The sequence below is a fragment of the Dermacentor andersoni genome, chromosome 2 (assembly GCF_023375885.2).
Source record: "Dermacentor andersoni chromosome 2, qqDerAnde1_hic_scaffold, whole genome shotgun sequence".
NCBI classification, from domain to species: Eukaryota; Metazoa; Arthropoda; class Arachnida; order Ixodida; family Ixodidae; genus Dermacentor; species Dermacentor andersoni.
The window spans coordinates 85,626,407-85,650,938 of record NC_092815.1 but is presented as its reverse complement, the minus strand read 5'-3'; the positions used below and the strand labels follow the sequence as shown (position 1 = coordinate 85,650,938).

The window sequence follows — 24,532 nt, the reverse complement described above, 5'->3', positions numbered from 1 at the left end:
TCACAGCATTTACGCCCAGCAAGATACCGTGCTAAATTATGAAATATTAACGAACCACACTAAACAGAACACTTAAAATAACTTTTTTGTGTAAATGAACTTTTCGCTAGCCGTTATAATTATATTAATTAGTGCGGGAAACTGGACTCAATTCGGAGCTATAAACGTGTCCGCCTGTGCGTGCGTTGCGCAAGTGACGGGCTGTCATTTGCGTGAAGAAGCGACCAATAGTTTCATCTCCCAAGCCGCGTAATTTTTCAAATCACGCACCCTGGTATGTTTCTTTCATTAGTCAGTTGTTCATTGACAAAAAAGCTTAGTGCTATGACAGAAAAAAAAAAAGAAAGCACCGAATACAATAGCTGTTCGCTTAATAACGCCTGTCCCGTCGTTTTTACACCACCTCTGTTGTACTTGTGCAGTCCAAACGATACTTCTCCGATGATTTCAATCTTATTTTTATTCATCGTACACTACAGTGGTATTTCGGGCGCGTTCTAGTCAATAAGCAATCACGAACTCGTTGCATTATGCAAGGTCGTCCTGTCTATGAACCACGCATTGGTGTGCCACGACAGGCGAGGCCACGTTGTGCCGTGGTTGTGCGAGCACGCGCCGTCATTGTGTGCGGGATTCGGATTTGCCGTCTGGCAACGTTCTAGCATCCCTCAGTTCCTTCGCGGCGCTCAAGCAAGATGGGGCGTTGATCGCGAAAACATATCTCACGGTGGTTTGCGTCGTTTCCGCGTGTACACTCACAGCTGCGTGATATGAGCACACGCAGTGGCTCGCGGCTACTGACAGAGGTGATCTTGGATAGCCGTCTGCGTCCGAGGAAGGCGAGGACTCTGGTGGTAGAGGAGAGCGGACAACGTCAGTAGTGAGTATCCGAAAGCTATCTCCGTTCACGTGCTTCGCGGCACGCTGGATCGAGTACGCGCGGAGCAGAAATGAAGGAAGCGGCGCGCGAGCCTATCATCGCACGATCGACTTCTCACTTCCGCGAAATTTGAATACTCCATTGTTAAATCACGCGTGGACCGACGTTACGAAGTTCTAGCATTTGTGCCGCATCCGTTCCCATGCCGCTGCGCACGTGTTGGTATAGTTTCTGCGTTGGTTTCAGCCATTGATTGATCCTTTCTTTTTCTCCTTTTTTTCCCCCCTCTTCCTATCCGCGTGACTCTGCATTGGTTCATCACATTTGCCACTGTCAGTTCAGTGCGCTTGCTGTACAGTTTGTTTGTTTGTTTTCTTTCTCGTTACTGGCCGTTGAGCTGCTATTCCGCGATCCACTTGTCGCGTCTGAAAGTGATCGATGTCTGATCGATGTCTGTTTGATCACCGATCAGCCGATGTTCTCATCTCGTTAACAATCGTGATACCGCTGCACTCGTGTCCGCTTCGGCGTTTACATATACCGTGCCAATAGAAATTGCCGAACGTCAGCAGTAAAGTGTACCTAGCTTCACCTACTTTTGATTTGTTTCTTGTTCACTTGTTACTCTGATATCGCGTGAAGACTGCGTTTAACTGAAACGCCTTCACGACGCTCGTACGATTTCTTTTTAGGTTTTCGCGAAATCCGTAATTGTGTCGGTTAAAAAAAATGAAAAAAAAAAACGCGACGTTTCTTCTTTCCTCTACGTTTTCGTATTGTTCGATGCCCCTCAACATTCTAGCAGGCCAATCGTGTAGTGCTTCATTCAATGCTGTAGCTTCTGCGCCTGCTCTGTAAGGCGTGATACGTATATCGTGAAACCAGGGTCACCTTAACCAGAGCGCTTCTATGACGTGCTGAGAAGTAGCAGCAAGTAGCAGGGTCATTCCGCCTTGCGGCAGGCTAACGTTTGCACTTTATGCTTACCGTCCGTGATATCGTTAGGTCATGGCTCAGCACGTCCAAACAGCTGCAAGGTGGCGGCGTGCAAAGAAAGATAGTGTTTGTGCAAACCAACCGAAAAAAGAAACCTCATGTCCAACGTATCGGATGCGTAGTGGATGCGTAGTGCTCTAAGTTCAGCTCCGCTTACTTTATTATTAGTTTTTTTTACCTTGTCGCTGTCTGGCGAGTGGAAATTTTCCATTGTCGACCTAACCAGGAACGTTGCTAACCACCAGCAGCTGACATTTGTGCGTGAAACACATAATGCAACTGCTGGAATCCGCCCGGTAGTACTCTTCAGCAGAAAGTCGAAGTTCCCGGAACGAATTTGATTCAGACGTTGTTCTTTCATTCTTTCTTTCTGCACCTTCTGTCCCCCCACCCCTTTATTTACTAAATGAGATGCATCGCTATATTCTCTAGAACGGCAAAATCGAAACCGATACAACGACATAATTCGCAGCATATTTTGTGCGCTGTGCACATATTTCTCGAAGCTGACGCCATATACAGGGTGATCATTCTTAAGTTTTCCGGAATTTTTAAATATCGTCTGTAGCAGATAGCAAATAATTCTTGTCCTTGAGCTGGATTATTCGAAGAGGCGGACATTTCTAGCAGGAGAAATCGAAACAGGCATTAGTTAATTAACAAAAATATTAATTATCTTACGGCACAAATTGCAATTTACGAATTGTATCCTGTGAGTTTGCAAGACGTAACCATCTTAAGTGAATCCCTAGGATGAAACCAGTTTCGGGATATTTCCCAAAGAGTGGGAAGAAATACATGGACGTTCCAGTTACTTTTGTGCTTCATTGCACAAAATAGCATTTTCTTAAAAAGGTAAGTGGAACAACAGTGCATTTGATGGCGCATACAAGGTAAATATACCTGTAGCGAAGCTTCCATAGGAGTCCATACATACCCATACTATACCCATGCATTCAAAACATGGCGGTTCATCGGTGGGTGACAGTGTTGCCAGGTCGGACAACGCGGCGTAGCCCAAAGCTAGAGGAACTGTAGCCCAAATGCAGCCAAACACAAAAAAGGGCAAAACAAATTTGTAGCCAAATATAGCCATTGTTATCTTCAGTTTTACCTGTATTATAGTGAACTAGAACACTGTACCTGTATATACATTTTCACATTCGACTACGGTCATCCCTTTTTGTACAACCCGTCGTAAAAAATGTCCGTGATGCCATGATGGTCGACCCTTGACATCTACAACAGCTAAACATCTTGAGGGGGCAGCGCGATTCAACGAAGACAGAAGGCAGGAACACACAGGACAGCGCTGATCTCACGACTAACTTCATTCGAAGGCATACACAAACTTATGTACACAACCCACAGCCACGTGCTCTCCCATCGATGGCGCCATTATTAGTGCGGAGGCAAAAAACGCAAAACCCTGTAATCTAATGTTACACTATGAGGCGGCTTAAAAATTCAAATTCACTGTCATGCAAATTTAGCGATGGCATGCTTACACAACGCGACCCTTTTTTCCTGATATAGTGGGCCTCAATAATCTCCCTCGTGGTCTGATTTCTATTCGCGGTGGTATTGTGGTGTTCTTATAGAGTGGAGTGCACCCATGCTCAGAGCAATGCCGCGCGACATGTGAGTAGACATTACCCGTTAGCGAGCGCCTACGCTCAGACAATCTAACGTTCAGGCAACAACTTGTTTGGCCGATATAGACGTGACCGCAGGAAAATGGAAGCTCGTAAACAACTCCCATTCTACAGTGCACAAACGGGGAAGTATGCTTAACAGTACAGCCTTTCCCAGCATGAGTGGAGGCAGCCTGGGCCTAGAAATCCGCGCATATAAATCACACCGCGAGGGAGATTATTGAGACCTACTATATAAGGAAAAAAGGGTCGCGTTGTGTAAGCATGCCATCATTAAATTTGCGTAACAGTGAATTTGAATTTTTAAGCCGCCTCATAGTGTAACATTAGATTACAGGGTTTTGCGTTTTTTTTTTTTTTTTTGCCGGCGCACTGATAATGACGCCATCGATGGGAGAGCGCGTGGCTATGGGTTGTGTGCATAAGTTTGTGTATGCCTTCGAATGAAGTTAGTTGTGAGATCAGCGCTGTCCTGCGTGTTTCTGTCATCGTCATATTGCGCTGCCCGTTCAAGATGTTCAACCAGTACCAACTCGCCCAAATGTCGATCCTTCTACAACACTTTTATGTTGACCCCGGAGGCTCAAGTTCTAGCGAATCGCTGCTGAGGGAGAACCTATCGAAATGAATGCCGCACGGAAGCACGAACAAAAAACTTGGAGGACGCTTGGAGGACAACTGGCCAGAAAGTGTTGTGAGACGTTGATGGAAATGAACTGATCATGATTTATGGCGATAGAAACAGGTACGCTGTTTTGGATTGAAGTAGGGATTATAATTTTAAATTGGCAAAGAAAATCTCAAAGCCCAGTAAGTGGCGAGGCCTGGCAATGAAATCTTGGTACTTCGGATGTAGTTTATGAGATTACTGCAAGTAAGTCGGCTGTTATTAAGTACAACATAATTATTGCTTAAAATTGCAGTTGCTATTATTAGACACTTGCGCCTTCATTCTATGCTTCGTAAATCAAAAGCGCACGCATGACTACGGCAACACGCTGAACTGCGTATCACGCGTAAAATTGTCGTTTCGTTTTCAGTCCGATTGGTTTCGCTTTGACTGTTTAAATACCAAAGCAGATGGGCAGGAAACAATGAAAACACGCAGTTATTACCACAAAACTACTTAACACTTCGGAAAACATGAATCGCAGGAACGTCGAATTGTTAGACAAAATACTTTGTCACAATTACGACCGCACTTGTCGTCTGCCTCCCACTAATGCCGGCGTATAATCACCATCGCACTCACCTACCACCGCTGTCAGGAAGCTGCCAGTGAAAGACTACATCCTCACTGGAGATCAAAAAATTCTGATAAAAAATTTTCCATGGCATTTTCCGCGTTACCAGTTCCTGATTACACACTCTGACCAGTAAACTTTCCATTGCATTAAAAATAAGTACCCTGAATATTGGCTCTGAGCTCTTTAATCTTCACATTTAAGAGTGTAATGGGATAGCATTCAAAGATCCCTGACTGCTTCTCACGCTTCCCGGCAACTGCAGCGTATGCAACCATAATGTTTACCTGCAAACGCTGGATGCGAACAATATGCACGAAGGCAAGCTTTTTGGTTCTTTTTTTTTCCATTCCACTCGCATATGGCAGGCGCCGCCGCTGCTGCGGAGGCGAGTGCCATCTGGATGGTGCTGCATGGAACCGAGCGGGGCGCGCCGCTCCTGCTTGGCAGTAACCGCTTGTCCTCGTTTTTTTTCCCGTGTCCCCTTTCCTGCTTCGCGATGCACCACTCAGTCTCATGGAAAACCAACTAGCCCAAACCATCGCCCCCCCTACTGAGATGTCGAACGGCAGCTGGAAAAGGTGTTTGTGTCCGAGGTTCCCCGTAACAAACATGTTTTCTCGTATATTCAAATTACAATTCGATGCTACCATGTCTGTAGGCTGAGTGTAAGTCGTACTTTACGAATTTTCTGACGCATTTTACTTTGAGAAAATCAATTACTTCAGTAATGCATATGCGCCAGCCGAAGGGCCTACGTGGTTCGGGATCATTTTTTCACACGGCAACGGCGTCGACGCCGGATTTTCTGCGACACGGGGTCCTTAACGCCTGTCGCGTTACAGGTCATTTCACACGCAAAGGAAAATGGCAGTAAAAAGCTTACCGTGATAAACGCGGCCTAGGTCGAAAACTATGCCCAGCGCGATAATTCAACCAGACGCCTTCGCCTTGGATACACTGGAGCGTGTCATCTACCCATGCTTCCCCTCTTTCATGTCGGCGCCACGATCGCCCAACCATATTGCTCTCTGTTTCTCAGCATAACCATGTTAGTACAGTACATTGTGAAGCACCCTTCCCTCCCAGGCTCACCCCGATGTCCGGTGATTGAGCGTCGGGATAAGACGAAGATGAGACATTGCTGGAATAAATGTTAACATGGTGAAGCGCGGTGTAAATTTAAGTGCGTCAAGGATACAATCATCGGCTCACAGAATGATGCACTGAGGTATAGGGGGCATTTGGCGCACACACGCACAGCCGCGCTGCTGGCTCAGCCAGCTAAAACAGTCTTCAAGATTTGTTACTACTCTATGAGAGTCACCTCTGGAGCGTGGATTAAGGTGCCAGTCATAGCCCAAACAAAGCCAAGTCGTAGATTTTCAGTAGCCCAAACATAGCCACGTAGCCAACTCACACAAGTCGACGCCAAACATTTTTTTCTGTAGCCCAATTTGGCTGTATATAGCCAAACCTGGCAACACTGGTGGGTGAGTGGATGGATAGATGGATGGATAGATGGATGGATGGATGTTATGGGCGTCCCCTTTGGAACAGGGCGGTGGGTTGCGCCATCAAGCTCTCGCTATTATGCTGCCTAATGTCCTACCTAGGTTAAAAAAGAAAAAAAAAATGTGGTGAACTCCCACAACCAAGATAATATTTGTGGGAGATCAGAACGTGGTTCATGGGGCTTGGCGCCATCTGTGTGACGAGGGATCACTTCTGGCGGAAATATAATGTGACGCCATATCCGTTAAAAACAGAAGCGGCGTCATTTTGTTCTCAAAGGCGCGAAATTTGTTTTGGTGGCCTACCATTAGAGCTGTATATTCAAATGCCCCGCCATTTGATTTGATGGGCGTTTCGTGCTTTCAGCGCGGAAAGCGATGCTGGAAAAGGTCAGCCGTACAGGTGTCGAAATCGCACCCCTGCACAGAACATACTTTCTTTGGAGGCCGACGAAACCCTTGGGTGTAAAGCAGTGGCGTAGCCACAAATTTAGTTCGGGGGGGGGGGGGGGGGGGTGCTCACGTTGCAGGTGGACCACCTCCTTAAGAGGAAACATTAGGTCGGATGCTCCGATCTAAATACACGTAGAAGGAGAATTCGTTTTTCTCGACAACCACTGCACCAAATTTGACGAGGTTTGTTGCATTTAAAAGAAAAACTTGAATTCTAGTGACCATTTGTTTCGAATTTTCGATTTAGGTCGTCAATATTTTATTGAAAAGTAGAAAAAATCGAAAATTTTCAGAAGACGATACAATTAAGTTTACAACTGTGTAAATCAGCAATGAAAATTGATATCACAATTCTGTGAATTGCACATAATAGTACATCTACAGCGGACTAAATTGATATGTTACACATGAGTCTCAAAAAATTAGGTATTATGGAAATACGGCTTTTGCAGAACCCATGTGCATAAGATAACCAATTCACGGAAGATACAAATTGACATATCGAATTTCTCCGCTTTGAATGGTGTAATGGATGCCGTTTACAGAACCGCGATATCTGTTCTTGATGCAGAGCTATTAATACTTAAACTTCGTGCTTCTATTTTTTTCGAACTTCCGAATTTTTCAAAACATATTAAACAAAGTTCAGGCCCTAAATCGAAATTCCGCTTCCAACAGACACTAGAATTTAACATGCTGTCTCAAATGCAACAAATTTCATTAAGAGCGATTCAGGAGTTATCTCAGAAAACCGTTTCTGCGTTTTACATGTATCTGAATAGGCCGCGTCGGAGTTGGGCCCGAGCTAAAGCTTCCTCTTAAACAATTTGCCTAGGGATCAAATACACGAATAATAACTGCATTGCCATTGCCAAAGATGATGCAAACGTATTGTTGAACGCTACGCACTGTCAATACAAGTAAAATATGTATTCTTTCATAAAAGAATGTACTCGTATGTGCCAAAAATTCTGCCCAACATAACTGATGTCAATGCTTCCATGTATTTTGTCTATTTAATAAGTAAAGAAAATATCACACGAACTTTAGAACTACATCAGTTCGAAGCCAGCAAAGCAGTGTATGCCGCTGATATGAAAAATGTAAAGCCCATGGAATGAACAAGTTGAGGACAAATATGTTAATGACACTTTGTCATTCAAGATCCTTGTTTACATTCTTGTACATATGCAACGGCCAGTGAAAAATCTCAATGACGCTGTCATTTGTTCCAATGTATTACGCAGCAGCAGCTGTTACCGGTCGTGTATCGTGAGTAATTGCACCCAAATTATAGTCGCAACAGAGACCACGTATAAAAAAGCAGGAGTTCTGCAGAATATACGAGGGCGAGTCAAATGAAAGTGAGCCAATGCGAATATATAACAAACGGGGTACTTTAATTAAAAGTAGCCCCTATGAGCATTTAGACATTTGTCCCATTGACTAAAGAGTCGCACAATTCGCGTCTCATAAAGCTCCTTGGGTTGCTGCTTCAAAACGTCTGCAACTGACTTTTACGACATCGTCCGAGACGAATCTGGTTCCCTTGAGCTGTTTTTTCGGTTGCCCCAAAATGTGGAAGCCGCAAGGTGACAGGTCTGAGCTGTATGGCGGATGTTGCAGCGTTTCCGGCTTGAACTTTGCCAGTTTTGTGTTAACCACGTCAGCGACGTAGGAACGGTCATTGTCGTGGAACAAGATGACCCCATTCGTCAATTTTCCACGTAGTTTGTTCTTGATTGCGACACGCAGCCGATCCGGCGTTTCACAATATCGGAAACAATTGATAGTATCTCAAGATTTAGCAAATTCTATCAGTAATGGCCCCTGACGATCGAAAAATAAAAGTCAACAACACCTTTCTGGCGGAAATCACGGCCTTTGCTTTCTTTGGGGAAGGTGAATTTGAATGTTTCCATTGTAAGCTTTGACGTCGTGTTTCAGGCTCTTAGTAGTGGCATGATGGTTCGTCTCCGATCACAATTGCAGACAAGAAATCGTCACCTTTATTGTGATACCGGATCAGATGAGTAAAGGCAGCGCTGATCTTCTCCGTATTCTGGCGGTGGTTCAAAATCTTGCGCATCCATTGCGCACACAAGAGCCGATAACCGAGATGTTCATGAATTATGGCGTGAACCAAACCGTGACTGATGTTCATACGCTCTGCCAGTTCATCGATGCTTATCCTCCGTTCTTGTCTCATCAGCTCATCAACCTTTGCAATTTTGTTAGGGGTGATTGCACGATGGCTTTGGCCCGGTCTGGGATCGTCTTTGCAACTTTCACGTCCTTCTTTGAACCGTTTGTTCCAACGCTTCACAGTGGCCAATGAAATGTAATGTTCAGTGTACACGGCAGCCATACGGCGACTAATTTCTTTCTGGGAAACACCTTCAGCTGTCAAAAACCTCACGGCACCACGCTGCTGAACTTCTGGAGCTTCCATTACGGCACACAACCATGTTCAACCTAGTGTATGAGAGCATTAAAGAACATTTATCCTCACACCTGCGTGTCACTTTTGTAAATGAGAGATGCCTGTGTGCTACGCGCAGGCCTTGCAGATAATGCACAGAACCATAATTGTGCGAGGTGGGTAGGCTCACTTTCATTTGACTCGCCCTCGTACATTATAAATGCGAAGATGCAGTGTAATATACAAATGCGAAGATACAGCTTGATAAAGAGCAAGAAAGTGCCACTGGAAATGAAGTTCACTGCACGTATACACAAAACCTCGCAACAAGACATTTAAACATACGTATAAGTAAGTCTCCAATAAATCTACGTATCTAAGAAAAAGTCACGGTATATAATGCGTCAAACAAGGCAAATAAACATGTTGCGCAACCACAGATTAACAGAATCCTAGATCCTGCCCCCATTCCATCCACTCTCCCCGATGTATCGCGCGCGACGGAAGGCGGCGCGCTTGCTCCTCACTTTTCTCCCTTGCGCACACAAGACTGAGCCACTATCGTCAGCTCACCCATTCCCCCACCCTCCACACGCTTTCACTCGCACATACAGCATGTGGCGCGGGGTCGCGATGTTATCGCACTTGGACTTTATGCGGAACATGAGGGCGACGGCGACGGCAGGAATGCGCCTAGAGTTATTATATTATTGCTATCGCAATAATATAATAAGAGCATCCGGCAGCTCAAGCGTCCCATGGCCCATTACTTTCCGCAAAAGAAGTAACAAAATAGCACTTTCACCATGCGACAACTCGCTGCACCGGAACAACGCTTCTTTTTTCCTCTTGTGGGGCGTAATGAAAAAAAAAAGCGCAAAGTATTTTGGTTACAATAGAATGCCTACTTTGGGCAACTGATATGGCTATTAAAGGAATATCGAAGAAAACACGAGTCGCTTGGTCCACCAAGAACCATGCGCATACTGCTCGGTATCCTACACCGGCGAGACAAGACTTTCTGGAGAGGTTGCGCTCAAGCGAACGCGCTGCAATCCGTCGAGTCCCCACAGTGATGGCGGCTAGCGACCATTGTTTCTTTTTCTCGTTTGCTAGCTAGAAAACGTCCAAAGCTCTGCCGGGCGAAAATGTACTCGGCCAGAGAAAACCGAACGCGCACCGAAGTGCGCCGCGCGGTGGTCGGGGCAACACGAGAAAAACGCATGCGCTCTGGCTGGCTCTGGCAGCGCGCCGGCAGGGGAGCGAGAACAAAAAAATTGAAGAGGCTCAATGTGTCCTCGCGATTAAAAGTCAAAGTAGAAAAAATAAATAAGAACGTAGTTGCCTTGGCTCTCTTTAGTGTCTTCACTGGATGCTTTGGCGCAGGTGAAAAAAAATATTTTTTTTTTTATGTGACATGACGGCACGAATGAACCACCACAACGCTTCGTCTCGTCGGGCCTCGCTGCGGGCTTTGTCAACTTGTCTGATAGCGACGTGTTCATTTGGCTTGTCTCGTTGTATGGCCCGATGTGCGACTTTGGAAAAGTCAATGCACTTTTGGCGTCAAATGTATATGGGAGCATTAAACTTACAAAGTTCCGCAATCGAAAATCTAAAGCACACGTTTGGAAATGTCAATGCACCTTTCACATCAAAAGTTTGAGAACTTTATACCCATAAAGTTTCGGAATTGATATCCACGCGCTCCGTAAATTCCATGATAGAGTGTAGATTCCGCGGCCTCCGCGAAAGGCAGCGGCGAGCCCGTTCGCCATGAAACCATCCTTGAAACTTTGTGCTCGGATGGGGCTGCTTGCGTTATGTGACTCCCGCTGCATGGGCGTTGCCGCGAAATTCAGCCCGAGTTCGCAATTTTCGCGGTGAAATGGCTTTTCGAGCGTGAAAAAGACGCTCTAGACAAAATCCAGAATGATTTCCGGCGCCGAGGGTTGCTTTTGTAGGCGGTGCATGGACAGCACGAAAAAAATTTCGGGGGGGGGGGGGGGGGGGGGGCTGAAGCCCCATAAGCCCCCCCCCCCCTGGCTACGCCCCTGGTGTAGAGTTCTGGTCCTGTCGTCGGAAGCCAAACCCGTCGGCCAGCGCTATCACACGAAAACATCTAAAATAAACAAATGATCTAGCTGTCGTAACTCACTACTTTTAGACTGAACACGTTAAGAAACGATGAAGCTACCCGAGTCACGAAATAAACTTCGACAAGTAAAACAGCACAACCTGTCAGGGGGCGTATTGTTACAGGTGAACTTTACGAGCGCGCCTTTCTGCACACTCCAAGAACTGCATTGCATTGCAAGTGATAGCGGCGTCAACGCAATTATGGGCGCTGAAAAAAGGTACCTATTGATAATTATAAAATAAAATAGTCTTGTCATTTCTTTACTCGTCACGCATATATAAAATTGATCAGGAACTTTATTTTCGTTGAATGAATCTAACGATGTCTCATTCTAATTGCTTTTTTTAAAATCGGAACCATTCCACTTCGTGAAGGTGGATGACCAGCGGAGCTGTATATAACTATGAAGAAATTAGAATGAAACAACAAAACAATATAAAACAAATATCCAGGTTGTTGTGTTTATTTGTATTTACGTTTATATCGCGACCACAGTAATTATGGCTTTGGGGTCGCTATGATAGACGGCTACGGGCTCTTTGACGACACTGGAGATCTTCTTAGCGAACGTTACGTCTGTGCACGACCGATGGCGCGTCGTGGAGACATATTGGTCTCAGTGTAACATTAAAGGCCGAACCTTTCCAAGAGAAACGCCAAGAACCACTTTCCGTCGGGACGAGACACATCGACGTTAAAGTCACCCACAATGACGATGGGACTGCGGTACAACGAGAGGATCCACCCAAATGTGTCGATCATAAAGTCTTCAAGGTCCCGCTTTGACGTTCCGGGATGAACGTATACGGTGGCGACAACGATTCCGACCCTATATATAGTCCGTACGGCGCTCACGTCGACACATTCAACGGCAAGGCTCTCGCCCGTCGTCGGTAACGGCCGCGCTGTCGTTGTTTGCATAGATCGCGACGCACCAAACCATCATCAGTCATCCATCACCAGTTTTCCCACATTTGGCCTCAGACGCAGCTAGGACACATTATGCTTATGCCTTTGCTTATGCCTGCTTATGCCACATTATGCCTTAGGCTTAAGCTATTCTAGCTCTATAGACGCCGCCATCGCTTTTTGCGTACGCGCATCACTATACGCTGGGAACTAGCCGACAGCTCCGCTGTTAAAAAGCATTAGCATAATTCCAGTGCCGCTGTTGAAAAGCGCTTTTTTCTTTCCCGATGTTTGTTCCCTCGAAACTCAGTCGTGCTTCGATCGCTGCTCCCATCACCACCCATGCTGGTGTCGGCGACAACTTGTTCTCAACCGCTTTTCGCCAGAAGCTTCGGGACCTATTTGGACCGACCTTGGTGCATATCTCCAAACCGGTGACGTTATGAAAATTTACACCAGGTGTATACGCCTTTCAAGCTCACCGGCTGCAATTCGTAAATTGCAGTGTGTGCCGCAAGGTGATTAATGAGTTAACGAATTATTGTTAATTAGTTGAATATGCACGTGTTTCGAGTTCTCGTGCAAATAATGTCCGCCTCTCAGAATAATGCGGCTCAAGCACTAGAATCATGTTATCTGCAGCAGGCGATACTTAAAAATTACGGAAAACTTATGATCAGCGCGTATATATATATATAGGCAGCAAGTCGTATGCTTCGCGTGTTACCTTTGAGCGAATGTTGTAACAGACTTTACATATATGACGTACTGTATCTTAAATACTTTTGTTATCATTTTGGCGTTTTACAAATACTTTTGCAAAACAGTATTTAGTTCTAATCATGCGAAGAAAAAAAAAAGAAGCCTGTGAGAGCATAGTAAATTAATAATTAACTATGCTATATCTGCCCTAATTTTCATTTACTTTAATTAACTATGCTCTAACTTTATGGTAAATTAATTGTCACGCTAAATTTAAATGTAGGAATAATAAGGTAAAGGTAGATGAAACTGGAGAAAACGATAACTTGCCGCGGGTGGTGCTTAACCAATTAAGCTTGCCAAATTAAGGCATTTTTTTCTCCTAGTATTTAGCATCCGAGACACTTTCTTTTAGTATCTCGTGCACATCTGCTCAGCGATCGAGCGCGAGCACAGTGAACCCACCAATCAGTTTATGACAGTATATTAATCATGGACGTTCGCCGGTGCGAATTATACGTTGCCGATACCTTCTCTTGGATCTGTGCTGCACCGTACATGATAATCATACAAAATCTACGCGGAAAACATCTGGTAGAACTAAAGGCGGCATGTGCAGTTCTACACGAGCGTTCGTTTGGGTTTCCAAGCCGAATTTGCGCGGAGCTTTACAAAGCCGAGTGCGAATGCTCGCATCGTCATTTCGAAAACGGAGTTTGTCCAGAAAAAAAAAAAAAAGATAAGAAAAACCTAGAATCTCAGTAAAAGGCTTGCACTCCATGGAGATGGCTCTTGTCGAACTTGGCACTCTTAACTTTCGCATAATTGCCCACTCCGCAGTGTCGCATGGCGCGCGGCCATCGTCGCGTGGTCTGCCGGACTCTGATAACGGTTTATCTGCTATGCGCGGCTGTGGAGGAACTTCCGCCGATGTTGCATATGCTTTGAGTCGCTGGTTTCTCGATCTAGTCACCGCTAGACGGTATGAATGGCGCTGAAAGAAAAGCTCCCCCAGTCAGACTGCGTACGTAACTGGCTATGTAAATGATTCCTTGTAACCAATCGCATTTTTTTTTCTCGTAATTATGTATTTGATCGACTGCAGCATTAGCAATGTAGCGATGGTGGCAATGTAATTCAGTGACTTTCTTTTTCAGTAGTCAATCGGCTACTGTAGCTATCAGTTGCATTATTCGGAAAGTTTTCGTTAATGATTGAGCAGCGTATAGTTACGTTTCAATCGGCCAGTCTAGCGCCGTATTACCAACCATTTCGTTTTTCATTTTTTTTTTCTGTTCACTCTTTGTCATTGGCTCGGACGCCACGGCGCCGCTGTTATCACTGGGGTCGGCCACTCGACACATCGCGTGGCTAAAAAAAAGAAAAAAAGAAAAAAAAGGAAGGAAAAAATATGCAGTAGTACTATACACAGTTGGGGCCGTGAAAATTTCTTCCTCGATGTTATCTTCTTCATTAAGCAAAGAAATCGTCTACCTATCCGGCAGCCCTGCTTATTGATTAATTCGTTTATTGATTATTCACGCACAATCTACTGTGCTTGAATACTGCCTCGCTGCTTTGCGGGCATCGGAAACATCCCTGCGGCTCAAGATATGAAAGAGAGCATTATGTGAATGCATGGTGACGGCAGCGTGGGAGGGATATTAGATATGAATGAAAGATGTCAGGAAAGAGTATAGGGGAGAGAAAGTAAACACTACGAGATGACACGGGTCGGTATTCTCGTACGATAACTTTCGCGAGATTTCGCGCGACTTTAGCATCGGGCGCGTCGTCGTCTACGAGCGACAGCGTTTCCGTATACGCTAAAAGACAGCGTGCTTGTCACTGCGCCATGAATGCAGTTGCTCGTAGACTCCGGCGCTATATCCCCGATAAATATCACCAAACTGAAAGTAACCCCGACAGTGATCGTCCGAGGATGCATCCCCTTGGGTCCTTCATCTGTTGTCCGAATACGCTCGCTGTCACGCACCGTGGAACAGTAGTCATTGCATGGGCAATCCCGACACTTATTTGAATGCCGCCATTCTTTCATGCGCACGAGTCCAGAATTTGGCTTCGACTGCGGCGAGAGAGAGCACAGAAGCACGTTCGCTGCATCGATCCGCCGCGTGTCTCCGATTGCGGACCTATCGACGCCAGTCAGATTTTGTACCCGCTCGCGTGGATTCATATATACGGACGTTGACGGTTACCAAACTTGCCTGCTGACATGTACCACGCGCTGGCAAGAACGAATCGAAAGTTTGTACATGGTTTGTACACTCCAGGCGCGTTACTTCCTGCTCGAGATGGGAGGGCGCGCGTTTTGATAAGCCGGGCGTGCGCAGACCATATCTTGAGTGGCCAGAGAGCAAAGACGCCGAAACTAGCCGACTAGCCCACTAGCTGCCGGAGAGGCGGCTAAATAAAAGGTTATATGCCACACACACGCGCGCACGCTCTGTCTGCTCATTGGTTTCAGATGTTCAGATGTTCTGTCTGCTCATTGGTTTTTGGCTGATATGCTGTTTTCCGGCAGGCGGTATACTACTGAGGTGCAAAACGGCGTCTACAAACGCGCCGTTGAATTTAGTATGGGCGTCTTGCACTGGAGCTTTCTATAGGCTACATGTGGCAGTTACGCTACATATATAGGGTGTCCTAGGTAACGTTAGTCAAGCTGTTCAACGAGAAACATGATTAAAAAAAAAAAAAAACAGGGTGCAAGATACGAGATTAAGCCCTAGGTGTTCAGTTGTCGGTACACTGACGACCGAACACCGTTTTTTTTTTCTAATACTGGCTAACGTTAGTTCGGACACACGGGCACAGAACACAGAGCCTATAGCGATCGGAATCAGATCAGGAGAGACGCGACGCACATTCGCAACGACACGTCCGATCTTTTATCGCGAAGAAAGAGTGTCCGAGACCTAGAATGTCGAAGTGCGCAATACTGCACATGTCTTGGGCAATGTTCGCGATTAGAAGCGCGAGCATTGCTTGAGCTCGGCCAAGCTCGGTGTGTAACACAATGACAAACGAAGTGTATGGGTCGTTAATTGGCGTTTGGAATGTCATCTCATTTTCTTCGCACCTCTATAGCGGCCGGTGTCGGCGACGCTGGCCTGATAAATAAAAGCGTCGCAGGACTGACAACTTCGATAGTGGGTTTTTGCAACTGGATTTGCGCCAGCGCCACTGGGTGGCGAATTCCCCAGAACGAATGTGCTACCGATAACGACACACGTGACATGAAGCCCTGAAAACATTTAGATGTGTCGTATACTTCTCTCTGCTACAGGCAACGAGCTGTTCTCGTATCATGAGAAGCCAACAAACAAAGGCAGCAAGGAAAACACAGGGCAATTTACTTGTACTTGCTAAGTGAATTAAAGAAATGATAAATTAATGGCAATGAAAGTGGACGAAAAAACAACTTGCCGCAGGTCGGGAACGATCCCACGTCTTCGCATTACGCGTGCGATATGCTCTAACCAATTGAGCTACCGCGGCGCGGTTTCCCCATCCACTTTCTTGGGTATTTTTATGCGTTACTACTAGAACTAACATAGGGAGTGTTAGCCAGCGTCACCACTCACAAACCTTGGTGGCGGATGTGGAACATCCTTTCTGCTGCAGGCGTCACGAGTACGTGACGCCTGGAAGCTGTGCTCGTGTCATCCAACTACTACTTCTGCCTCGCTAACTCACACAAGCTTCGCGTGGCTAAGATCACATGTCGTTCACGTGTGAGCCGCAACCATCATCTCGAAACACGCCTATCTATCTATCTATCTATCTATCTATCTATCTATCTATCTATCTATCTATCTATCTATCTATCTATCTATCTATCTATCTATCTATCTATCTATCTATCTATCTATCTATCTATCTATCTATCTATCTATCTATCTATCTATCTATCTCCTCTCTCTCTCTCTCTCTCTCTCTATATATATATATATATATATATATATATATATATATATATATATATATATATATATATATATATATATATATATATATTGTTGGGGTCTCGGTGCTGGCGCCCGTTATTGCGAATGGGTCGCAAGCCCCAAGGGTAGCGTTGGCCTGGCGGCCTGGGGCACTGGAAGCATCCGAAGGTCCCGGCAAAGCATGAGAAGACTGGTAACAGAACAACTTGTTTATTCTAACATAGCAAAAGAGCGGCCGGTCAGGTCGACCGAAGTGGAGAGACGGGAGAGCACGTAACTCAACAGTACAAATCGGAGCCTCTCTCCTGGCGTCCGGGGGCAGCTGCTCTTATACTCTCGGCGTCGCGGGCCAGAAGGAAGGTCACGGGATGAGCCCACGCGACGGCGGAGCATGAGCCCACGACGGCGCGCACGGTCGAGCCGAGAGACATGGTGAGCCGAGTGTAGTGACGCATCGCCAACCCGCCGACGGACAGACCTCCTGGCACCTCACTTGGGGAGCTCCGCTCCCCGGCTGCCGCGCTTTGACAAGCGTGGGCACACACACACACACGCACATACGAAGACACGTGGCACTGAAACACGCCTGGACACGCTTGGCGGGGAGGCGTTGCGGCGGCGTCGAACGGGCCAAAATGTCCGCCGCTTTGAACGAAGCCCCGGCGTCCGTTGCATCCGCGCCGGCATTACCGCGCGTTGTAGGCGAAACGTAACAGACCGCCCCGCCGGGGGAAGGAGATCCCGATGGTCAGGGGACTGCATCCGCTGTCCGGAGGGATGTCGCTCGATGATGCTCATAACCGAAGTCGGGCGTCCTTTGGCGTTTCTTGAGCGCAGCGCACAGAGAAGGCCTCGTTCTCACGTTCAGGTGCACACAGGACACTGCAAAGTGACTTCGGGAGAGTTGACATTTTTGTTCTCGTTTCCGGCAAGCGTTAGAACTACGCCGAAAGTCAACCGCTCAGTCAGCAAGCACGGCACAACCCTCACTAAGCACTGCCAGGCTCTTTCCCCTTTTATACTGCTGCCTAGTTCCTTACAGTAGTTTAGCAGCACTCAGAACGCGTCCACAAATCGGAAAATTGCACTAGAAAGCACATCATCACTTTGAAACACTACACGAAAGCAATAGGTTAAAAATCCTGCCTCAGGAAGAAAAACATCAGTAACAAGCAATTTTGAGGCTGATTCCCACGTTAGGGGCTTCGACTTAAGCCATCGGCGTTACCGTTGAGACTCCCCTTTTTGTAACGCACCTCAAAGGAATATTGTTGCAAAGCGAGGCTCCAGCGCAGGAGGCGGCCATTTTTGGGAGAGATGGTCTGCAGCCATTGGAGAGGGCAGTGATCCGTTTCAATGATAAACCTCGAGCCAGCTAGGTAACATGACAATTTCTGAACGGCCCACACGATACACGCACACTCTTTCTCGGTGGCGCTGTACGCCTGCTCACGACTCGTCAGCTTACGACTAGCATACAGGACGGGGTGTTCTACTTCTCCATTTTCCCGTTGGCACAGTACAACGCCCATGCCTCGCTCACTAGCATCACACTGAACAACGAACCCTTTTGTGTAGTCGGGCGATCGTAGCACAGGCTGGCTTGTTAGGGCGCTCTTTAGGGCGCTAAAAGCTCTTTCCTTTGCCTCGTCCCAGACGACTGTTTGCGGCTCTGTCTTTCTTAGAGCATCCGTTAGGGGAGCCGCGATATCAGAGTACCTGGGGATGTACTTCTGATAGTATCCGGCGACACCTAAGAACGACCGAATATCGGTCTTCGTGCGCGGTTGCGGGAAGTCTCGCACAGCGGCCACCTTTATTTCAGAGGGGCGGCGACGACACCGACCAATCACGTGTCCGAGGTAGACAACCTCGGCCTGTGCTAACTGGCACTTGGGAGCCTTGACTGTCAAGCCCGCATCGCGCAGGCGGGTTAGCACTGCCCGCAAGTGCGCCATATGCTCAGGCCAGGATGCGGAGAATATCGCTACGTCGTCTAGATACGGTAAAGCGAATTCTTGCTGTCCCCGCAACACTTTATCCATGAGGCTTGAAAAGCAGTATGGCGCGTTCTTCAAACCAAAACTCAAAACTTTAGGACGGAAGGTCCCCATTGGTGAAATGAACGCCGCATACCTACTAGCCTCTTCTGTAAGTGGAACCTGCCAATAACCCCTGACAAGATCTAGGGTGGAAATAAACTGAGCGCTACTCACTCTCTCAAGGCGCTCCTCGATGTTAGGGATCGGATAAATTTGATCCTTAGTGATGGAATTAAGCCTGCGGTAGTCGACGCAAGGACGAGGTTCCTTGCCCGGTACCTCAACTAAAATCAAAGGGGAGGTATAATCACTCTCACCCGCTTCAATAACACCGAGCTGTAGCATTTTCGTTACCTCAGCCTCCATAATATCGCTCTGGCGGGGTGACACCCGGTACGCCTTGGATCGTACTGGCTCTGGGGAGGTAAGTTCTATGTCATGAGTAAGGACAGAAGTCCTACCAGGCCTCTCAGAGAACAGACCTTGAAACTCTTGTAAGAGCTGGTGTAGTTCGGTTTTCTGCTCAGGCGACAGCGATGCTTTACTTATTAAGTCACTAATGACTTGATCGGTGTCTTTCCTGTTCGTCACTGAGCCTAGTCCCGGAAGCTCGACCGGAAGCTCTTCTAACTTTCCCGCATCGGGAATTTCCTCTCCAGTATCTGGTGCCTTTAACGCTACAGGCTCAATTTTATCCCGTTCGGGCGTGCTCTGAATACCAGCTTGCTGCGCCTCTGACCCTTTCTCATCGTTCAACAACGTCGGCCCCGCAACTACCGCCTTTGCAGCGAGCTCCCGAACCTTCGATCTGGTTAAGGTCTGAACGCTAGCCTCACCAAACAAAAGCCCCTTCTCGCGCAGGAGGTGATCGGACCTGTTCGAAAAAAGGTACGGGTACTGGGGGGGCAGCATAGATGACACTGCGGCCTCCGTCTCAAGTGCTCCGAAAGGTCCTTCAATAAGCACTTTTGCTACCGGCAGACACACGCTATGAGCTTCCACTGCTTGCTTGATCCATGCGCACTCGCCCGTGAACATATCGGGTTCTACGTAAGAGGGGTGAACGACATCCATCGTAGCTGCGGTATCGCGAAGCACTCGGCACTCTTTCCCGTTCACGAGGAGGTCTCGCATGTAAGGCTCGAGAAGCTTGATGTTCTCGTCAGTGCTGCATAAAGACAAAAACACGACTTTTGGTTTTGTTTCTGGACACTGCGCCGAAAAGTGACCCGGCTTCTGGCACGTATAACAAACGCGCGCTTGCCTCGTCTCGAACCGCTTTCTGCGTTCGGCTTCGGTTGCCGCCGTCTCCGTACGTTCGGTCGGACACTGCGCCGAAAAGTGACCCGGCTTCTGGCACGTATAACACACGCGCGCTCGCCTCGTCTCGAACCGCTTTCTCATGGGCGTGAACTTTGGCCTCTCAAACTTGGAGCCAAATTCACCCTTTTGACCGTCCTTAGCTCCGCGAGCCCGACGCGTCACAAACTCCTCGGCTAACTCAGCGGCTCTAGCCACCGTACTAACGTCTGGCCTATCCAAGACCCAGTACCGCACGTTCTCAGGTAACCGACTATAAAACTGTTCTAGCCCGAAACACTGCAGAACTTTCTCGTGGTCACCAAACGCTTTCTCTTCTTTGAGCCACTCCTGCATGTTTGACATCAGCCTGTAGGCAAACTCTGTATATGACTCACTTCTGCCTTTCTCGTTTTCCCGAAACTTCCGACGGAACGCCTCCGCTGACAGCCGGTACTTTTTTAGCAGACTCGATTTCACTTTGTCGAAATCCTCTGCCTCCTCTCTATTCAAGCGAGCGACTACGTCGGCCGCCTCGCCGGGTAGCAAAGTGAGCAAGCGCTGTGGCCACGTTTCCCGAGAGAACCCCTGCTTCTCGCACGTTCGCTCAAAGTTAACCAGGAACAAACCAATGTCCTCTCCAAGCTTAAACGGCCGCATCAGGTCAGTCATTTTGAACAATACTCGTTCTCCTGCACCGTGTGCCTGACTTCCATTACGAGCGCGTTCCATCTCTAACTCGAGACGCTTCATTTCCAAAGCGTGTTGACGGTCGCGCTCTTCTTTTTCTTTCTCTTTTTGTTCTTTTAGTTCGCGCTCCTGTCTTTTTGCCGTCTCCCTCTCCTCAATGGTCTCAAGGCATTCCGACAGCTCGTCATCCTCAGCTTCTAACTCAAGAATAGCCCTTAGCAGTTCTGGTTTTCTGAGTTTGTCTGAGACATCCAGACCCAACTCTCTTGCAAGCTCCAGCAATTTCGGTTTGCGCAACGACTTCAAATCCATGGCTGCTCTGAATGCTGCTTTCTCTACTGCCTACTATTGTCTTGCCGCAAACTAACCCGGCAGCAACGACAACCACAATTACCAGCTCTGTTTCTGACACTAACAAAAGCCTGGCAAAACTCAGAAGAAGAAAGTCCCGCACTCACCAAACCTCGCAGCCAAGAATTCAGCGCAGTCGTTCCGCTGCAGGCAACCAGTCATCACACGAGGAACGCTGCGTTCGCCGAAGAGTGCGGACGTGCTTCACATGCGCTCCGTGATTTTGGGGTCCTTTGACCCGGTTAATCCCATCGGACTACCGAAATTCTGGTCGGAATCGACGTCGGAAGTGAAGAGGACCACGAGGATACCAATTTCAAGCCGGTGGGTCCCCTTTTTTCGGATTTTATCGGCATTTGAAGTTCCCACGTGGTCGGCAGGGCGTTACGTACGGGGCTCCGCGTCCTTCCCGGCTTCGGCCCGCGGTGAAGACGCATCGGAGCGATGTCCCGAACGAGCAATCCGAGCTACGACCAACCCGTGACCTTAAGACCGACAAGATTTTCGGCTGAATCCCAGGAAAACATGGAAGAAGACTTCCACGACACCATCGAAATGGCCCACATGCAGCAAGACCGAGACGGCCTCGCTGCAGCAGGGATCCAAGCCCCGGGAAGCAGCACCTCAACGATCCAACGCTCACAAGTAAGCGGAATCGACAGAGAAAAAGAAGACGACTGGATAGTCGCCATGTCGAAGAAACAACGGAAACGCCAAGACGGCGGCGGCAAGCAGCAAGTCTTGGCGGGAAACGGCCTAGATTGCGCGCCTTTTTCAGGGGCGACGAAGAACGCAGCTGGCGCGCCAGCCGCGGCGGAGAAGAAGGAGAGGGAGGGAGCGCCGAGGCGACGCCTGCCTCCGCTCCCCAGAGACGACTTTAAAATCGTCCTCCGGCCGAGAGGACTCGCAGTCAGAGACTTGCACCAACACCACGTGGCGCGGGCGGTAGTCGCGGCTACCGAGCGGGGATGTAAGGAAGAAGACCTGATCATCCGGCTGCGCATTGGATCGAACATCATAATTGTGAGCACCAGCAACGAAGAAGCGGCCAAGAAGATTATGCGCATCAAGCAGCTGAGCTTCGGAGGCAAGAACTACGCCGTAAACGCACACGTAGCGGCGCCGGACGGCACGCTACGCGGGGTGATCCACGGAGTGGATCCGGAGACTTCGCCCGAGGAACTCAAGGCAAGCCTCAGAGTTCGCACGCAAGGCGTGAAGATCCTAACAGCCAGAATGCTCGGGAGATCCAGCACGGCCATCATCACCTTCGACGGCCCCACCCTCCCGAAGCAAGTTCTCTACCACAGCGGAGAATTTTGGTGCTACCCGTACCGGCCCACGAGGCAGGTATGCTACACCTGCGGCCAACAGGGGCACCGAATGGACGTCTGCCCGAATCCGGAGACTAGGGCCTGCAGACAGTGCGGTCTCCAGAACCCGGCGGCAGACCACCCATGCACACCCAAATGCCTGCTGTGTGGCGGCGACCACGTGGCGGGCACGAGAGACTGCAAACAGCGACTCAAGTCGGCGAGCGAGCTGCGGTGGGGCCCCCTGCAGCAGCAACGCCGTAGCCGGGGCCGCAGCCGGGGAAGAACACCAAGATGGTTCCGTGACGAGAGTCAGGAGTCGGGCCGGAGCAGCCGCGGGGGCAGCCGGAACCGGAGCCAGAGCCGGGGATCCGAAAAGGACGAGTCCTTCCCACCCCTGGGCGGCAACGACAAGCAACAGCAGAAGCAGACGCAAGGGCAGAGACAGCAAAAGAAGAAGAGCGGCGGCGTTAAGGTGAGCTGGGGAGACGGCCCTCCCAAATCACTCTTTGCTCCGCACTCGAACACAAACAACACACAAACCGCACGCGAGAAACAGCTAGCGGAGGAAAATACGACACTTAAACGTGAACTTGAGCAGCTTAGGAAGCAGCTAAGCGAGGTTATCAGAGAACTACGTGAATCGAGGACAGGCTATGCCCCGCCTAGGACTCTGACCCCACCGCCTAGGGCGATGGAGACGGGGCAACAACACCACGAGGGAGGGACCTCCAACGATGACCTTAAAACCTTCATGATGAACATGCAGAGGCAGATGCAAGAGCAGATGCAGCAGTTAAAAAGCGAAATGCAGCAGGGACAACAAAAGTTTGCCCTGTTAGAACAGAATGTCAGGACGCACATCAAGAGCCAAAACACACAGAGAATAACCAATGATGCTAGAGACAGATTACTTAACGAACGCAGGTTCGGCACAGAAACCCCCAACGCAAATAATGGTAACCCATCATGGCAGAACGCCTCCAACAATTAGAGATGTGGCAGTGGAACTGCAGGGGGTACAGGCAAAAACAAGGCCTCCTGCAGCAATTCATCTATGCCAGAGGAACCCCACCAGACGTAATTATGCTACAGGAAACAAACTGCACCCCTACGCTTAGGGGCTACACGTGTCAGGAAAATGGCCGTACGGCAACTCTCATTAGCAAACAAGTAGTAGCCATAGCACATAACGAAATAAAGGACACCCGGATCGAACACGTGATCACGGAGATAATCCCCAAAAAGAAAGCACGATCTAAAAGCACTTATATTATAAACCTATACAGCCCGCCCAGACAGAAAGATGGGGACTTTATTAGGCTCTTTACGGAGGCGAAAAAGTTCGCGGGGAACAACACCCTAGTAATAGCAGGTGATTTCAACGCCAAGAGCCCGAGGTGGGGCTACAATAAAGACGACAAGAAGGGACGTGGCATTTGCGCTGCAGCAGAACAGGCAGAGTGCGAATTGCTAACCGACGAACACCACCCAACTAGACAGGGGAACAGCGTCAGTTCAGACACGTGCCCTGACTTAACCTTCGTAAGGGGCGCCAGACAAGCAGAATGGGAGAACCTGCTCGAGAACCTTGGAAGCGACCACCACATAATAAGGATCAGCACAACCGCAAACAATATCAAGCGGAAAATAGGCAAGGTCCGCCTAACGGACTGGGACGCCTTCAGAGCACACTGCAAGCAGATCAAGGGCGACATTGTATCTGCGGAGGAGTGGAGCCAGCAACTCAGACAGATCCAAGAACTCTATACTAAAGAGGTGGATAGAACCGAACAAACTCCGGAGGTGGACAAGCGGCTCCTCAAGCTATGGGAGGCGAGACGCGGCCTCACCAAGCATTGGAAAAGACAGAAGTTCAATAGGAAGCTAAAGATTAAAATAGCCGAAATAACTAAACAAGCGGAGGAGTATGCAACGCAGCTGGCTAGGC

At 48.3% G+C, this 24,532-nt stretch overlaps 1 protein-coding gene across 1 annotated transcript in view; it reads left to right on the top strand.

The window, feature by feature from the left end:
• The first annotated feature begins 678 nt into the window (after positions 1-678).
• HisT (Histamine transporter) overlaps positions 679-24,532 on the top strand; it is a 104,339-nt gene continuing 80,485 nt past the window's right edge. Inside the window, exon 1 of the mRNA XM_050188593.3 lies at positions 679-880. The gene's annotated coding sequence lies outside the window, so the exon portion shown is untranslated. The remainder of the gene's footprint in view (positions 881-24,532) is intronic.